Source organism: Eriocheir sinensis, unplaced genomic scaffold, assembly GCF_024679095.1.
Source record: "Eriocheir sinensis breed Jianghai 21 unplaced genomic scaffold, ASM2467909v1 Scaffold205, whole genome shotgun sequence".
Classification (NCBI taxonomy): Eukaryota; Metazoa; Arthropoda; class Malacostraca; order Decapoda; family Varunidae; genus Eriocheir; species Eriocheir sinensis.
Genome location: NW_026111462.1, coordinates 149,259 through 159,796, shown reverse-complemented (window position 1 = coordinate 159,796; position 10,538 = coordinate 149,259).

The following is a 10,538-nucleotide window of genomic DNA, read 5'->3' as shown; positions in this document are numbered from 1 at the left end:
AATTGAAATTATTTTTGTTTATTTTTTTATATAATTTCATACAAATTTTCGTTATTTTATGTGTATTTTGTATATTTATTTTTTTCTACAAATATACGTTCTTTTATCTGAATTTTGTTTATTGAATTTGAAACGAATTTACCTTATTTTGTATATCTATTTTCATACAAATTAAAATTATATAAATTTACGTTATTTTATGTGTATTTTGTATATTTATATTTATACAAATACACATTCTTTTATTGGTGTTTTGTATATTCATTTTGATGCGAATTTACATTATTTTATGTGTATTTTGTATACATTTTTTTATACGTATTTACTTCATTTTATGTGTATTTTGTATATATATTTTTATAGAAATCTACGTTATTTTATGTGTATTCGTATATATATTTTGAAACAAATTTACATTGTTTTATATATATTTTGCATATCTATTTCAATACAAATTTACCTTATTGTATGTGTTTTTTATATATTTATTTTAATACAAATTTAATATTTTTATGTGTATTTTGGAATATATGGTAAGGTAAATTTGTATTGAAAGAGATATTCAAAAATACATATAAAACAATGTAAATTTGTTTCAAAATATATATACGAATACACATAAAATAACGTAGATTTCTATAAAAATATATACAAAATACACATAAAATGAAGTAAATACGTATAAAAAATGAATACAAAATACACATAAAAATCGTATCAAAATAAATAAACAAAAGACCAGTAAAATAATGTGTATTTGTATAATTATAAATATACAAAATACACAAAAAATATCGTAAATTTGTATAAAACTATATACAAAAATACACAGAAGTAATTAAATTTGTATGAAAATATATATACAAAATACAGCTAAAATAAGCTAAATTTGAATTGAAATGTACATACAAAATACATAAAATAATGTAAATCTGTATCAAAATATTTATACAAATACATATAATAACGTAGATTTGTTTAAAAATATATATACAAAACACACACTAAATAATGTAAATCCGTACATAAAATAACCTAAATTTGTATAAAACTATATACAAAAATACATAAAAATAATTTAAATTTGTTTGAAAAGAAATATTCAAAAAACACATAAAATTAGGTAAATTTGTATACACATCAAATAATGTAAATTTGAATGAAAATATATAAACAAATACACTTAAAATAACGTAAATTTAAATAAAATATATATGCAAGATACACATTAAATAATGTAAATGTGTATAAAAAAATATATACAAAAAACAAATAGAATAATGTAAAATCGTATCAAAATAAATACACAGAATATCAATAAAATAATGTAAATTTGTATGAAAATAAAGATGCAAAATTCCAAAAATTATCGCATTTTTTATAAAAATATATTTACCAAAATACATATAAAATATTTAAATTTGTATTGAAATAAATATACAAAATGCATATACAGTAAGGTAAAATTGTATTGAAAGAGATATTCAAAAATACATATAAAACAATGTAAATTTGTTTCAAAATATATATACGAATACACATAAAATAAAGTAGATTTCTATAGAAATATATATACAAAATACATATGAAATTATGTAAATACGTATAAAAATATATATACAAAATACATATCAAATAATGTAAATTCGTGCCAAAATAAATAAACAAAATATCATGAAAAGAATGTGTATTTGTATGAAAATAGATAATAGATAATAAATTTGTATAAAAAATATATGCAAGATACACATTAAATAATGTAAATATGTATAAAAAAGTATATACAAAAAACAAATAGAATAATGTAACATCGTATCAAAATAAATACACCGAATATTAATAAAATAATGTAAATTTGTATGAAAATAAAGATGCAAAATTCCCATAAAATAGCGCATTTCTTTTAAATATATATATATATACCAGAATACACATAAAATATTTAAATTTGCATTGAAATAAATATACAAAATGCACATACAATAAGGTAAATTTGTATTGAAAGAGATATGCAAAAAATACATATATAACAATGAAAATTTGTTTCAAAATATACATACGAATACAAATAAAAAAACGTAGATTTCTATAAAAATATATATACAAAATACACATAAAATTAAGTAAATACGTATAAAAAAATGTATACAAAATACACATAAAATAATGTAAATTCGAATTAAAATAAATAAACAAAATACCAATAAAAGAATGTGTATTTGGATAAATATAAATATACAAAATACACTTACAAATTAAACAAAAAATAAGGTAGATTTGTAATAAAATATATGTACAAAATACACATAAAATATTGTAAATTTATATGAAAATATATATACAAATACACATAAAATACCATGAATTTGTATAAAAATATATATTCAAAATAAATATTAAATAATGTAAAAGCGTATAAAAATATATATACAAAGTACATGTAAAATAATGTAAATTCGTATCAATATAAATCAACAAAACACCAATAAAATAATATATATTTGAATGAAAATAAATTTACAAAATACACATAACAAAACTAAAATTTGTATTAAAATATATACAAAAATACATAGAAATAATTTGAGTTTGTTTGAAAATAGATATACAAAATACACATAAAACTAGGTAAATTTCTTTTGAAATGTATATACAAAATACTCATAAAATATTGTAAATTTGAGTCAAAATATATAAACAAATACACATAAAATAACGTAAATTTGTATGAAAAATATATACAAAATACACATAGAATAATGTCAATTCGTATCAAAATGAATGATCAGAATATCAATAAAATAAAGTAAATTTGTATGAAAATAAAGATGCAAAATACCAAAAAAATAAAGCATATGTTTATAAAAATACAGATACAAAAATACACATCGAATAATTAAATTTGTATTAAAATTAAAATACAAAATGCGTATATAATAATGTAAATTTGTATTGAAAAAATATGCAACATACACGTTTACTCATACAAATTTATATTATTTTATTGGTATTTTGATTATTTATTTTGATACGAATTACATGATTATATGTGTATTTTGTACACATTTTTTTATACGTATTTACATTATTTAATGTGTATTTTGTTTATATATTCATAAATTTACGTTATTATATGTGTATTTGTATAAATATTTTGATACAAATTTACTTTATTTCATGTATTTTGTATATATTTCAATTCAAATTTAGCTTATTTTGTGTTTATTTTGTATATATTTCATACAAATTTAATTACTTCTGTATTTTTGTATATAGTTTTATATAAATTTACGTTATTTTATGTGTATTTTATATATTTATATTTATACAACACATTCTTTTATTGGTATTTTGTTTATTTATTTTGATGAATTTACATTATTTTATGTGTATTTTGTATACATTTTTATACGTATTTACTTTATTTTATGTATTTTGTATATATATTTTATAGAAATCTACGTTATTTTAAGTGTATTCGTATATATTTTGAAACAAATTTACATTGTTTTATATGTATTTTGCATATCTATTTCAATACAAATTTACCTTATTGTATGTGTTTTTTGTATATTTATTTTAATACAAATTTAATTTTTTGATGTGCATTTTGGTATATATATTTTTATAAATAAAAAAATGCGTTATTTTATGAGTATTTTGCTTCTTTATTTTCATACAAATTTACATTATTTTATTGATATTCTGTGTATTTATTTTGATACGATTTTACATTATTCAATTTGTGTTTTGTACATATTTTTTTTATACAAATTTACGTTATTTTAAGTGTATTTGTTTATGTATTTTCATTCAAATTTACATTATTTTATGTGTATTTTGTGTATGTATTTCAATACAAATTTACCTAATTTTATGTGTATTTTGTATATTTATTTTCATACAAATTTAAAATATTTTTGTGTATTTTTGTATATAGTTTGATACAAATTTAGGTTATTTTATGTGTATTTTGTATATCTATTTTCATACAAATACACATTCTTTTATTGATATTTTGTTTATTTATTTTGAAGCGAATTTACATTATTTAATGTGTATTTTTTATTTTTATACGTATTTACATCATTTCATGTGTATTTTGTACAGTTTTAAACAAATTTATATTATTTAATGTGTATTTTGTATATATATTTATACAAATACACATTCTTTTATTGGTATTTTGTTTATTTATTTTGATACTAATTTACATTATTTTATGTTTATTTTGTATATATATTTTTATAGAAATTCACCTTATTTCATGTGTATTCGTATATATATTTTGAAACAAATTTATATTGTTTATATGTATTTTGCATATCTATTTTTGTGTATTCTGTATTTATTTTTGTTATACATAGAATAATGTAAAATCGTATCAAAATAAGTACACAGAATATCAATAAAATAATTTAAATTTGCATGAAAATAAAGATGCAAAATTCTATAAGATAAAGCATATTTTTTGTAAAATACATATACAAAATACACATAGAATAATTAAATTTGTATTAAAATTAATATACAAAATGCACACATACAATAAGGTAAATTTGTATTGAAAAAAAACGCAAAATACAAATAAAACAGTGTAAATTTGTTTCAAAATATATATACGAATACACATAAAATAAATTAGATTTCTATAGAAATATATATACAAAATACACATGAAATTATCTAAATACGTATAAAATATATATATATATATATATATATATATATATATATATATATATATATATATATATATATATATATATATATATATATATATATATATATTAAATATATATTAAGTAATGTAAATTGTGTTAAAATAAATAAACAAAATATCATGAAAAGAATGTGTATTTGTATGAAAATAAATAATAGATAATAAATTTGTATGAAATATATATGCAAGATACACATTAAATAATGTAAATATGTATAAAAAAAAATATATACAAAAAAAAAGAGAATAATGTAAAATCGTATCAAAATAAATACACCGAATATTAATAAAATAATGGAAATTTGTATGAAAATAAAGATGCAAAATTCCCATCAAATGGCGAATTTCTTATAAAAATATATATACCAAAATACACATAAAATATTTAAATTTGTATTGAAATAAATATACAAAATGCACATACAATAAGGTAAACTTCTATTGAAAGAGATATGCAAAAATACATATAAAACAATGTAAATTTGTTTCAAAGTATATATACGAATACACATAAAATAACGTAGATTTCCATAAAAATATATATACAAAATACACATAAAATTAGGTAAATACGTATAAAAAATGTAAACAAAATACACATAAAATAATATAAATTCGAAAAAACAAAATAAACAAAAATCAATAAAAGAATGTGTATTTGTATAAATATAAATGTACAAAATACACATTCAAAATAAACATAAAATAAGGTAAATTTGTAATGAAATATATGAACAAAATACCATAAAATAATGTAAATTTATATGAAAATATATATACAAATACACATAAAATACCATGAATTTGTATAAAATTATATATTCAAATTAAATATTAAATAATGTAAATGCGTATAAAAATATATATAAAAAGTACATATAAAATAATGTAAACTCGTATCAATATAAATCAACAAAATACCAATAAAATAATATTTATTTGAATGAAAATAGATTTACAAAATACACATAACATAAGTAAAATTTGTATTTAAATATATACAAAAATACATAAAAATAGTTTGAGTTTGTATGAATATAGATATTCAAAATACACATAAAACTAGGTAAATTTCTTTTGAAATATGTATACAAAATACCCATAAAATATTGAAAATTTGTGTCAAAATATATAAACAAATACACATAAAATAACGTAAATTTGTATGAAAAATATATACAAAATACACATAGAATAATGTCAAATCGTATCAAAATGAATGAGCAGAATATCAACAAACAAACGTAAATTTACATAAAAATAAAGATGCAAAATACCCATAAAATAAAGTATATTTTTTTAAAAATACATATACAAAAATACACATAGAATAATTAAATTTGTATTAAAATTAATATACAAAATGCATATACAATTAGGTAAATTTGTATTGAAAAAATATGCAAAATACACATAAAAGTGTAAATTTGTTTAAAAATCTATATACGATAACGTAGATTTCTATAGAAATATATATACAAAATACACATGAAATGATGTAAATACGTATAAAAATATATATACAAAATACACATTAAATAATTTAAATTCTAGTCAAAATAAATAAACAAAATATCAATAAAAGAATGTGTATTTGTATGAAAATAGATATACAAAATACTCATAAAATAACCTTAGTTTGTATAAAACTAAATACAAAATACACAAAAATAATTTAAATTTGCATGAAAATAAATATACAAAATACGCATAAAATTAGGTAGATTTGTATTGAAATACATATACAAAATACATATAAAATAATGGAAGTTTGAATGAAAATATATAAACATATACACCTAAAATAACGTAAATTTGTATTAAATATATATACAAAATACTAATTAAATAATGTAAATATGTATAAAAAAGTATATACAAAACACAAATAGAATAATGTAAAACCGTATCAAAATAAATACACAGAATATTAATAAAATAATGTAAATTTGTATGAAAATAAAGATGCAAAATAGCCATAAAATAACGCACTTTTTATAAAAATATATATACCAAAATACATATAAAATATTAAAATTTGTATTAAAATAAATATAAAAAAATGCGCATACTGTAAGGTAAATTTGTATTGAAATAGATATGCAAAATACATATAAAACAATGTAAATTTGTTTCAAAATATATATACGAATACACATAAAATAACGTTGATTTATATAAAAATATATACAAAATACACATAAAATGATGTAAATACGTATAAAAAAATGAATACAAAATACACATAAAAATCGTATCAAAATAAATAAACAAAATACCTGTAAAAGAAAGTGTATTTGTATAAATATAAATATACAAAATACACATAATATATCGTAAATTTGTATAAAACTATATACAAAAATACACAAAAGTTATTAAATTTGAATGAAAATATATATACAAAATACAGCTAAGATAAGCTAAATTTGAATTGAAATGTACATACAAAATACATAAAATAATGTAAATCTGTATCAAAATATTTATACAAATACATATAATATCGTATATTTGTTTAAAAATATATAAACAAAATACACATTTGGAAATGTAAATACGTATAAAAAAATGTACAAAATACACATATAATCATGTAATTCGTATCAAAATAAATAAACAAAATAGCAATAAAATAATGTAAATTTGTATGACAAAACATATACAAATAACGCAAATTTCTCAAAAAATATATGTACAAAAATGCACATAAAATAAAGTAAATTTGTATAAAAATATATATACAAAACACACACTAAATAATGTAAATGCGTACATAAAATAACCTAAATTTGTATAAAACTATATACAAAAATACACAAAAATAATTTAAATTTGTTTGAAAAGAAATGTACAAAATACACATAAAATTAGGTAAATTTGTATTGAAATATATATACAAAATACACATCAAATAATGTAAATTTGAATGAAAATATATAAACAAATACACTTAAAATAACGTAAATTTGAATAAAATATATATGCAAGATACACATTAAATAATGTAAATGTGTATAAAAAAATATATACAAAAAACAAATAGAATAATGTAAAATCGTATCAAAATAAATACACAGAATATCAATAAAATAATGTAAATTTGTATGAAAATAAAGATGCAAAATTCCCAAAAATTATCGCATTTTTTATAAAAATATATATACCAAAATACACATAAAAAATTTAAATTTGTATTGAAATAAATATACAAAATGCATATACAGCAAGGTAAATTTGTATTGAAAGAGATATTCAAAAATACATATAAAACAATGTAAATTTGTTTCAAAATATATATACGAATACACATAAAATAAAGTAGATTTCTATAGAAATATATATACAAAATACATATGAAATTATGTAAATACGTATAAAATATATATACAAAATACATATCAAATAATGTAAATTCGTGTCAAAATAAATAAACAAAATATCATGAAAAGAATGTGTATTTGTATGAAAATAGATAACAGATAATAAATTTGTATAAAATATATATGCAAGATTCACATTAAATAATGTAAATATGTATTAAATAATATAAATTTGTTTAAAACTATACAAAATACACATGAAATGATGTAAATACGTATAAAAATATATATACAAAATATACATTAAATAATGTAAACTCGCGTCAAAATAAATAAACAAAATATCAATAAAAGAATTTGTATTTGTATGAAAATAGATATACAAAATTCACATAAAATAACCTAAATTTGTATCAAACTATATGCAAAAATACAAAAAAATATTTTAAATTTGTATGGAAATAAATATACAAAATACACATAAAATTAGGTAAATTTGTATTGAAATACATACGCAAAATACACATAAAATAATGTAAATTTGAATGAAAATACATAAACAAATACACTTAAAATACCGTAAATTTGTATAAAAAAAATATGTACAAAACACAAATAGAATAATGGAAAATCGTATCAAAATAAATACACAGAATATTAATAAAATAATGTAAATTTGTATGAAAATAAAGAAGCAAAATACCCATATAATAACGATTTTTTTTTATTTATAAAAATATATATACCAAAATGTACATCAAAAAATTAAATTTGTATTAAAATAAATATACAAAAAACACATACAATAAGGTAAATTTGTATTGAAATAGATATGCAAAATACATATAAAACAATGTAAATTTGTTTCAAAATAGGTAAATTTGTATTGAAAGAGATATTCAAAAATACATATAAAACAATGTAAATTTGTTTCAAATATATATATACGAATACACATAAAATAAAGTAGATTTCTATAGAAATATATATACAAAATACATATGAAATTATGTAAATACGTATAAAAATATATATACAAAATACATATCAAATAATGTAAATTCGTGTCAAAATAAATAAACAAAATATCATGAAAAGAATGTGTATTTCTATGAAAATAGATAATAGATAATAAATTTGTATAAAATATATATGCAAGATACACATTAAATAATGTAAATATGTATAAAAAAAGTATATGCAAAAAACAAATAGAATAATGTAAAATCGTATCAAAATAAATACACCGAATATTAATAAAATAATGTAAATTTGTATGAAAATAAAGATGCAAAATTCCCATAAAATAGCGCATTTCTTATAAAAATATATATATACCAAAATACACATAAAATATTTAAATTTGTATTGAAATAAATATACAAAATGCACATACAATAAGGTAAATTTGTATTGAAAGAGATATGCAAAAATACATATAAAACAATGTAAATTTGTTTCAAAATATATATACGAATACAAATAAAAAAACATAGATTTCTATAAAAAATATATATACAAAATACACATAAAATTAAGTAAATACATATAAAAAAAATGTATACAAAATACACATAAAATAATGTAAATTTGAATTAAAATAAATAAACAAAATATCAATAAAAGAAAGTGTATTTGGATAAATATAAATATACAAAATACACATACAAAATAAACATAAAATAAGGTAGATTTGTAATAAAATATACGTACAAAATACACATAAAATAATGTAAATTCATATGAAAATATATATACAAATACACATAAAATACCATGAATTTGTATAAAAATATATATTCAAAATAAATATCAAATAATGTAAAAGCGTATAAAAATATATATACAAAGTACATATAAAATGAAAATTAAGATGCAAAATACCTTTAAAATAACGCATTTTTTATAAAATTATTGATACCAAAATACACATAAAATATTTGAACTTGTTTTAAAATAAATATACAAAATGCACATACAATAAGGTAAATTTTTATTGAAATAGATATGCAAAATACATATAAAATAATGTAAATTTTTTTCAAAATATATATACGAATACACATAAAATAACGTAGATTTCTATAAAAATACATATACAAAATACATATAAAATTGTGTAAATACGTATAAAAAAATGTATACAAAATACACATAAAATAATGTAAACTCGTATAAATATAAATATTCAAAATGCACATAAAATAACGTAAATTTATATAAAACTATATACATAAAATAACGCAAATTTCTATAAAAATATATGTACAAAAATGAACATTAAATAAATTTGCATAAAAATATATATACAAAACACACATTAGATAATGTAAATGAGTATAAAAATATGTATACAAAATACCTATGAAATAATCTAAATTCGTATCGAATTAAATTAAGAAATACCAATAAAATAATGTAATTTTGGATGAAAATATATATACAAAATACACATAAAATAACCTAAATACAAATACAAATATACACATAAA